A 9929-nucleotide genomic window follows, 5' to 3' on the forward strand; every position below is an offset into this window, starting at 1 on the left:
AGAGAGAGACAGAGAGAGGGAGAAAGAGGGAGAGAGAGAGAGAAAGAGAGAAAGAGAGACAGACAGAGATAGATAGATAGAGAGAAGATGGAAAGAGAAGGTATTAATTATTAAATCATTGTTGACACACTAACTTACAAGACCATAATTGCGTTTCTTCATTCACAGCTTCACTTTGTCATTAAGTATAATTCAATAAGTAACATTTGCAAAACACAATGACGGTTAATTTTTGTTTATCTTTATATATTTACGTATAATGTGTTTACGTAAGGGAATTAGAGAGTCACTCCCGATTTTTTTTTGTTTTTTTTTTCTCTCTCTCTCTCAAGAGAATGTATTTATGTTTATTGCAGTACAACCCAAGAGCATTGTTTAAAGAGGACAAGAATAAACATAATCATAAAATTAATTGGAAATGAATGAATGATATTTACCATTATTCCATTTAGAGAATTGGATAACGATTTCAGTGAACATGACGATTTGATGACGATGATGACGACGATGTTGCTGTTGATGATGATGAAAATAGTGATGACGATAATGATAATGATGATAACAAGAGTGATAAAGATGATAGATATCAACAATGATAATGAGAACACCGGCTACAGTAATGATGTTACCATCCCTCTCCCTCCCTCCTCCCCCATCGGCTCTCTTCACCTCCCCACCCCACCACCTTACCCCTATCCTCCCCCTCCTCCCTAACCCCTGTTATCACCGCAGGGTAAAAAAAAAAAAGAAAAAAAAAAAAAGTAGTAGAGGAAGAAAATCATGAATAAATTAATCAGGTGGAGAACGAATGGGCGTAATGAAGCCTGGCTGACGCATCGGTGTTGTTGTTGTCAAAGAAACTCAGAGGAAAAAGTAGCATAATAGTTTCGGGTTTTCCTTTCCCTCGGGCTCTCTGTCTCTTTGTCATCCATCCATCTATCTATCTATCCATCTATCCATCCACCCATCCATCATCCATCCACCCATCCATCCCTCCATCCATCCATCTACCAATTCATCCCTCCTTCTCTCCCTCCCTCTATCTATCCATACCCCCCCCCCTTCTCTCTTTCTCTTCCTCTTTCTCTCTCTCCTCTCTTCCTCCTCCTCCTCCTCCTCATTTTCCTCAGGCTCTTCTTCCTCCTCTTCCTCCTCCTTTTCGTCTTCTTCTCCTCCTCCTCTTCCTCGTCCACCTCCTTCTTCTTCTTCTTCTTCCCCTCCTCCTCCTCTTCCTTCTCCTCCTCCTTTTCCTCCTCCTCCTCCTCTTTTCTCTCTCTCTCTCTCTCACACAGACTCCTCCGTCTCCTCCTTCTCTTCTTCCTCCCGTTGTGCCTCCTCCTCCTCTTATCTCTCACTCTCTCCTACTATGTTTATTACCCTTTGGAATGTCACAAGGAAATTTGATCACGTTACACCCAAGGCAGTTAATTTTCAAACATAACGGCATCATAAAACTGACACACCAAAAAGAGAAGAGAGTAAAAAAAAGAAAAGATCTAATAAAATACTGAAAACTAAAGAGAGCGAAGAAAAAGGAATAACGAAAGAAAGATATAAAAGAGAGAACAAGCGAAAGGCAAAATCGCCCACACTCACCGTTGTAAAACAGACGTACACAAAGCAACGGTTCCTTTAACGTCATAAAACTATTGTACAGGCTGTGCGTGCAAAATGCCTTAATTGCAACGATGTAAAAGAATAAAAGTTGCACATTTTCTCGCTCCACAAAACCCACAATTGCAAGAGAGAGTAAGGAGAAGGAAAAAATGGCCCGGGAAAAGGACCCCACATGGCTGCCATCGAGATAAAAGTAATAAAGACCATAAATGATACTTAAACCTCCTCAAGATCGGAAACCAATATCGGCATGCATTATTCTGCACAATATATACATATATGCTCCACACGCCACCAGCCCCTTCGCTTTCCTCTTGTGCTTGCGTCGCTCTGTGTTTGGGTCTCGGGTTTCGCTCTCGCTCTCTCTTGCTTGCTCTCTCTCGCTCAGTCTCTCGCTCGCTCGCTCGCTCTCTCTCTCTCGCTTGCTCTCTCTCTCTCTCTCTCTCTCTCTCTCTCTCTCTCTCTCTCTCTCTCTCTCTCTCTCTCTCTCTCTCTCTCTCTCTCTCTCTCTCTCTCTCTCCTCTCTCTCTCTCTCTCTCTCTCTCTCTCTCTCTCTCTCTCTCTCTCTCCTCTCTCTCTCTCTCTCTCTCTCCTCTCACTCTCTCTCTCTCTCTCTCTCTCTCTCCTCTCTCTCTCTCTCTCTCTCTCTCTCTCTCTCTCTCTCTCTCTCTCTCTCTCTCTCTCTCTCTCTCTCTCTCTCTCTCTCTCTCTCTCTCTCTCTCTCTCTCTCTCTCTCTCTCTCTCTCTCTCTCTCTCTCTCTCTCTCTCTCTCTCTCTTCTCTCTCTCTCTCTCTTCTCTCTCTCTCTCTCTCTCTCTCTCTCTCTCTCTCTCTCTCTCTCTCTCTCTCTCTCTCTCTCTCTCTCTCTCACACACACACTCTCTCTCTCTCTCTCTCACACACACTCTCTCTCTCTCTCTCTCTCTCTCCTATCATTATCTCTCTCTCTCATTTTCTCTCTCCACTCTCTCTCTCTCTCTCTCTCTCTCTCTTTTGATAGTTTTCGCTGTTTTCTCCTCATGCCCTCCCCCGTCCATCCATCCTCTCCTTTCCTTTCCCTCTCTCTTCCCATACCCCCCTCCCCCTCCGACTCTCTCTGTCCTATGCCCTTTCTCTTCTTCTTAGACCACACGAACCTCATTTTCTTCCACTTCCATTCGTTTTTCTTTCTTTTGATTTTTCGCTTTTTCTCTCATCCTCCCCTCCATCCATCCTCCTTCCTTCCCTCTCTTCCCATACCCCCCTCCCCCTCCGACTCTCTCTGTCCTATGCCCTTTCTCTTCTGTCATACGCCCGAACCCCCCCCCCTTCCATCGCCCTTCTTCTTCCCTCCCTTCACATTTTCTTCTCCCTCTATCCCTCTACCCTTTCCTCTCCCCTCCCTCTCTACCCACAAAATTTATTTTCCTCTCTCTTCTGTCATACCCACAAAATTTATTTTCCTCTCTCCTCTCTCTCTACCCACAAAATTTATTTTCCTCTCTTCTCCCTCTCTACCCACAAAATTTCTTTTCCTCTCTCCTTTCTCTCCCTTCCACCTATTACTCTCCCCTCCCTCACTCCTCCTACACGCCCCTCCATCCTTCCTCCCCCCTCCCCACACCTTTACCCTTCCTTCTCTTAACCCTTTTCCCCCCAACTCTCTCGACCTCCCTCCTCTAGATGATATTGACCAAGACTGCTTTGCATAGATCAGAAAAAATAGAGAAGAAAAAGGGTAAATGGAGAAAAAAGAGGAAAAATAATTTCATAAAAAGTTAAATTTAACTGCCCACCCCCTCTACCTTCCCCATTTCCCATTTAAAAGCCCCCCCCCCACCCCCCCCACCCCCCATCCCTCCACCTACTATATCCCTCTCCTGTTCCATGTGCCAGTGTTTGTCGACTTTTTGACCCGACCGAGAAAATAACGAGTTTCGGTTTAATCATGTTTTCTTTTTTCCCTCTTTTTGAAGATTTTCCTCTCTCTCTCTCTCTCTCTCTCTCTCTCTCTCTCTCTCTCTCTCTCTCTCTCTCTCTCTCTCTCTCTCTCTCTCTCTCTCTCTCTCTCTCTCTCTCTCTCTCGCTCTCACTCTCGCCCGCGCTCTCTTTCTCTCTCTCTCTCTCCTTTTTTTTTTCTTTTTTGAAAAGTTCATCGTTCGAATATACGTCCGTTGATGGGCGCCAGACTCACGGATCCGACGTTATATATTGCTTCAGTTCGAGTGTGAAAAACCCATCGCGATTTTTATTCAACGCTGTGTCAAGGCTTCTCCTTTCTAGCTTAATCGTTTATCTTCATCCCGTTTTGGACCTCTTTTATTACCACACTCTCCATCGATTTATAACGTGTCGTTCCGTTTGTATCGTAATGTTCATCAGTTCTATTTCTTCTGTTATTTTCGTTTCTCGATCTCTTTAGACGTCTCGCTTCCTTGGCTTTATACGTTGGCCTTACCCTCGGCAGCACCGGCGGTACCCTGGTCGTGTTTACCTTGTTTAATTGTCCAGAGCAACCTCGAGACAGGTATTGTTGCGGTGCTGATTAAATTACACCTGTGATAACACATGATTTAATGCATTAACTTGCCCAGCATCACAGCACATTCTTCTGGAGGGCTTTCGACGAGAGGGGTAGAATGTTAACACAGCCAATATTTTACTTGCCCAAGTAATAACAAACAGTGTTTATGTGTGTATGTAAACTCAAGAGTTGAAACATTCCAAGCTTCGGAGTACAGACTTTAATAAAGATAAACATAATTTTCCTTCGACGTGTTAGGGTGTGTGTGGGTGTGTCTAAGCGTACGTAGCTCGAATGAAGGGGGCGTGGCGTCGGGAAACTATTTGGTGAATATCATACACATTTTGAATACCATTTGCGATATGTATTATGAGAAATTCTGAATGCTGTCGGTTTCAACAATGCCCGGGGTCATTTTACTCATATTTCATATTTAATGTTAGTACACGGTCTCTTCCATAAAACATAGTGAAAATAAATTATGAAAATATGCACAGTATGAATAGGAAGCTCTGGACTCCGCTTACACTGAATAATATCATGTGTTTGGTCGAAATGACAAGTCCATATAACAAAAATAAAGAATTATGCTCCGCTTATAACTTCGTGACGATGGCCTAGACAATAATATAATCAACCTGTCAGTTTTCAAATGAGTATCATCACCAACCAGTCAATTTTCAAATCATTATCACCACCAACTTGCCAGTTATCAAATGATCACCTGTCAACCTTTCACCACCCATGAGCAAACTTATCAAGTGCGTCTTCACCACGATAAAATGGGTGTGTGTGTGTGTATATATAACTTCAACCAAACCTTATTTTCAATTCTCTCTTTTCCTCGTTTTGAGACCACCACGTTTCCCTCCGTCTCTTCCACGGTCTTCGTAATGTGCCATCGGCGAGGGAGTTTTTGTCCTCGACGTTAGAGGTTCGTGTGATCTGTCGGATTCCCTTGCGTTCTAATTACGAAATGCGATTGATCTGTTCGGCTATGGTATTCCACAGAGAGCAAAAAAGAAAAAAAAAAAAAAGTGAATGATCCCGATGAGATAATTAGCATCGATGACCTAACAGCAGTTAATTAAGCGAACTTTGAAAGGACTAATTCTAAGTAATCTGACTACCCGAATTTACTGATGGGGTCGTGTTATCGCTCGTAACTCCCCCACCACCTCCCACCCCTTTCTCACCCCGCCCCCACACCCTCCGCTCACTTCATCCCCTCCCCCTTATCACCCCAACCCTCACCACTATCCGCAATTAATTGAAAAAAAGGTCGAAGCTCTTGTTTATGGATGATCAATTCATTTATATGGTAACGATCGTATAATGCGGAGGGTTTCGACAGGGGGAGAGAGGGGGGGGGGGGGGGGAGAGGAATGGAAAGGCGTAAAAGGGGTGTGTGGGGGGGGGAGGGAAGAAGGGAGGTCTCGGTGAAATTAAATGGGAATCAAATGCACGCCCCCCATCCGCCCAAAGTTAAATAGAAGAATGGGGACACGCTTTGTTGACTTCCGACTAACTAAATAGTGGGAGCGCCAACCCAACCAAATATATGGCTGATTTTTTCGTTAATATGCAAATAAGGTGTTACCCTCTTTAATTCGCTTTTAATTTTCATCCTGCTGTATAATGTCGATGTTCAATATAAAGTAAAATGTATTCCTAACTTTAATATTGACATTCCATTCATTTCTGATGGATTAGAGAAAGGAAAAAACTGAATTAAATAGATAGATGAATTCTCTCTCTCTCTCTCTCTCTCTCTCTCTCTCTCTGTGTGTGTGTGTGTGTGTCTCTCTTTCTCTCTCTCTCTCTCTCTCTCTCTCTCTCTCTCTCTCTCTCTCTCTCTCTCTCTCTCTCTCTCTCTCTCTCTCTCTCTCTTTCTCTCTCTCTATCTCTCTCTCTCTCCGTTTATCTTCGTTTTAGAATATAGATGACCTGAACGATCACTTGCTTTCTTACCTCCGAAACTTTGATAAGGTTCTCCATCACGAAGCGGCAGAGACGACCTGCTATAGCTCGTCTGGGACACTTGAGATGCATGCAAGGTCGTTGTCTGATGTCTGTCGACCCGGCTTAAAAGTGTCGAGCTCTTAAGAAGTCGCGATTCCCGTGCAGCCCGCCCGTCGAACTTACGTATCTGTTGAGTCGAGGTGTAAATCTTGGGGGAGACTGGAAATCGTTAGCGGGAATGACTGAAAGAAAGTCGTGCATTTCTGCTTGCACATGCATGAGCTGTTGAACGCATGATACTCCTGTTTAAAAAGTGTGTCTGCACAAGTATAATGGGACTAGTATTTGTTGCAAAGCCTAAAGGGATAATAGTCTTATCGTGAGGAAGCTTCAACATTCCAATGGTCTCTTAGTTACTGTGACGACTAATAGTGTTGCAAATCAGAAGCAAGTTCTTCCAAAGGAGCACCAGTAGTACAATAAAAATGTTTGATAATTTTCTAACCTTTGATCATTAACTGTGACACTAATGACTCGCCACGTCTTAAAGTGACGTCTTGCCCCATGCAATGCGACCGGTTGCATGCATCGGGTTTTTGGCTAACCATGGCAGCTTGGTTTACTTAAATATCCCGTAGCATATCCTTTGAATATTACACCTCGTTGTGCGTTAAATTTTGGTCGTTACTGCAATTACAATTACATTTTCTTTTACATTTTCGTTGGCTATTGTAGTTTCTTTTTTTGGGAGTTTCTTATATATTCAGAACAAGAATTCAGTTACCTTTTTTTTTTTAAGCACTCGTGCCAATGTATACCCCCTGAATAGCCATTCAGAATTCCAGTCATGCAATTCAAACAAAGACAAAAGTGATATTGAATATTATCTTTTATGGTTATTTAATCGTTCGCTAATCTCTGCGTGGGGAAGGGATGGGAAAGGAGCATAAAGATATCCCTGTGAGTAAGCGTGTAGGGTGAGCATTAGGTATAGTGTGCGGGGCATGGTGTACTCGAGAGAAAGGGTTTCCGTGTGGCATAAAAGGAGCGTTCAAGGAGACGTGGAAAAAAAACTGGATTGATCATGAGATGGAGAAGGCGTGAAAAAAGGACTGGAAATGGGATGTGGCTCGCTGTTGCTTTTAATATTCACTTCATTCATTATGTACGCTGGTGTGTTTGTATTCTTGTTGTGTACATAGCTCTGTTTGTAAAGGTTATACATATCGAGTGAGTGTGTGTATTGCTTCGATATTCGTGTGTTATATTAGTATTTGCAATGTCTCTGTTGGTATGTAATCAGTTGCAAAGATATAACAATCAAGTAAGATATATATATTGAAAATGTCAATATTGAATTTTGTATAACATTCCAACACTCAAGATTCTGCATTCTGTGTATTACTTTAATTTTACAAACTCATATAAGCGTGAAGAATTTTATTCATTTTTTGCGCAGTAGGAAGTATGTCAGTACCCAACAATGCATTACATTAGCCACAGATACGAGCACAAATAAACGACAGAAAAGGTTAAACTTTACGCCCAAATCTGCAAACAAACAAAAACGTACAAAAGAAAAAAAGAAAAGTCGCCCGTTATATCCACTAACAAATCTGAAAGACAAAAAAAAAAAAAAAAAAAAAAAAAACAGAGCAAGAATCCCCCGTTATATTCGCCGTGGCTGCCAATATATCAGCCGGATTTTTGGTAGAGTCAGCCGTAGAAGTAAACCAGGGAACAATTCCTATCCGGGTAATGAATCACGGGACTTTTCTCTGCTCGGCCTTTTATGGGAGCAACAATGAAAACCTTAATCCCGATGAAAGTATGAGTGTTTACTTCGGAGGACAGCTCGCGAAAGCAAGGAGAAATACTGCTAATTTTGTAACCCATTCCCCCCCTCCCCCCTCCCCCACCTCGAATTGCAACCGGCTGCAGCGAGCGGACGCTTCCACAATCCGCCAAGTTGCATGTTTATCATTTATATCGATTAGTATATCGCTCATGATAACTATAATTTATCACGGCGCGAGGGCGTCGCTTATCGCGTGTTCCCGAATGACGCTGTGTGTGTGTGTGTGTGTGTGTGTGTGTGTGTGTGTGTGTGTGTGTGTGTGTGTGTGTGTGTGTGTGTGTGTGTGTGTGTGTGTGTGTTCTGCTTCGTGCTGTAAGTATTTTTACTCCTACTTTATGTGACGTTCTGTCAATCAGTCTAAAATGCCAAAATAAGCAAAAAAGCAACACTGTCGCTTTCCAACTTTTTACGCGTTGAAGTATTCCCTTTATTATCCATGTTGTTTACGTCCTTTTCTTTCTTTCAAATTCTCATTTCATCACACATCATAACGCCACAATTCCAGTACACGCACCTGCTTCATCGTCGCCAAAGCACAATTAAGCGCCGTGAAAAAAGAGACACAATCACGAACGGAAAATTGGAGACGTCCTTTTTGTCTCTTTTCCCGAAAGATGAAAAAAAAACGTCGGTATCATTATACGGTCTGTATCCCACCTCATCTTCCTGTGTCACCCGGGCTGCCCTGGTAAGCCATTAACTTGATGGCTAGCCTGAGCCAGATTTAATTCCCGTTCATCACATTTCATTCATCACGGTAATGGGGCAAAAATAATCCACGGAGACGAGAGATACTACATATTCAATCCCAGGCTCAGTAGCTAGGCGGGATATTGGATGTCGGGACTCTACGGAGACAGCCCGCCCGGTTTGGCCTCGCGCGGGTCCACGTCACTGGTAATGGGAGGTGATTAGCGTGTGCTGGGACATCCTGCTTCACCTGTGTGTCGCAGTAGATCAATAATAATCAGGTGCACAGCGGGAATCGGGGGGGGGGGGGAGGGGTGTAGATGGAGTAGCTTTGAGTCAGATCTACCAGGGAGAGGAGTATTAGATTGTCAGGTCTTGGGGGGGAAGGGATGGGGTCTTATGGTGTCAAGTCTAAGGGAGCGGATGGGTCTATAGGGGGTCTTATGATGTCAAATCTAATGGGAGAGTGGAGGTGGGTATATAACGGGAGAGGAAGGGGTAATACTGTATCAAGTCCAGAGGGAAGTGAGGCGATACTAGTATCAGGTCAAGGGAGAGGTATTTTGGTGTCAGCTCTGTAGAGTTAAGGGTGATGTAGTATGGTGTCAGGTCTGTAGAGTTAAGGGAGAGGTATCATGGTGTCAGGGGTAGTAGGTCATCAGTTCTGAAGCTGCTAGTAACACAGATGTGCCAGTAGCATCAGAAAATTAAGGCGTCTTTTATATCACCACTGCCAGAGAATGCTGGACGGAATATCTTCTAACTGAAAAGATGAAAGATCTGACTATCCAGAAGCCACTGAGAAACAGATTACATGTGCACTGAAATATGGCTAAGGGTATCAACACCTTCCCAGAGCCATAGAGAGTAAGTTATGCAACACTCCTCTGTAACCTAAATCGTAAATTATGAAGATCTTTTCTTTGAGCGAATGCACTGGCCTGTCACAGTCGTTGGGGTATTGCCAGAAAGGCGGAAAATTCTTTGTCGGTGCGATCTACAAGAAGTAATTATTTCCTTGTCTTTCTCTTTTCCTTTCCCTGTGCAGTCAGCCAAGACGGTCCGTGCAGCGTGAAGTATAACATGATTAAGGAATCTTTTTCCACTGAACTTGCTGACGTCAGTGAGATTTTATATATGTCAAGGTCATTATATTGCTTCTAAGATTTCCCATTTACAATACGGTATTTACTCTTGTGTATTAGTTAGGTCCTTCTAGTTCTACTAATGACATGTGAGGAGTGCGAATAATCTGTTTTACTTGTTATCACATATATTTTTCTTGTCAATTTCGAACCAT

The sequence above is a fragment of the Penaeus japonicus genome, unplaced genomic scaffold, assembly GCF_977035675.1.
Source record: "Penaeus japonicus unplaced genomic scaffold, GWHDUDI00000001_assembly GWHDUDI00000012, whole genome shotgun sequence".
In the NCBI taxonomy this organism is placed as follows: Eukaryota; Metazoa; Arthropoda; class Malacostraca; order Decapoda; family Penaeidae; genus Penaeus; species Penaeus japonicus.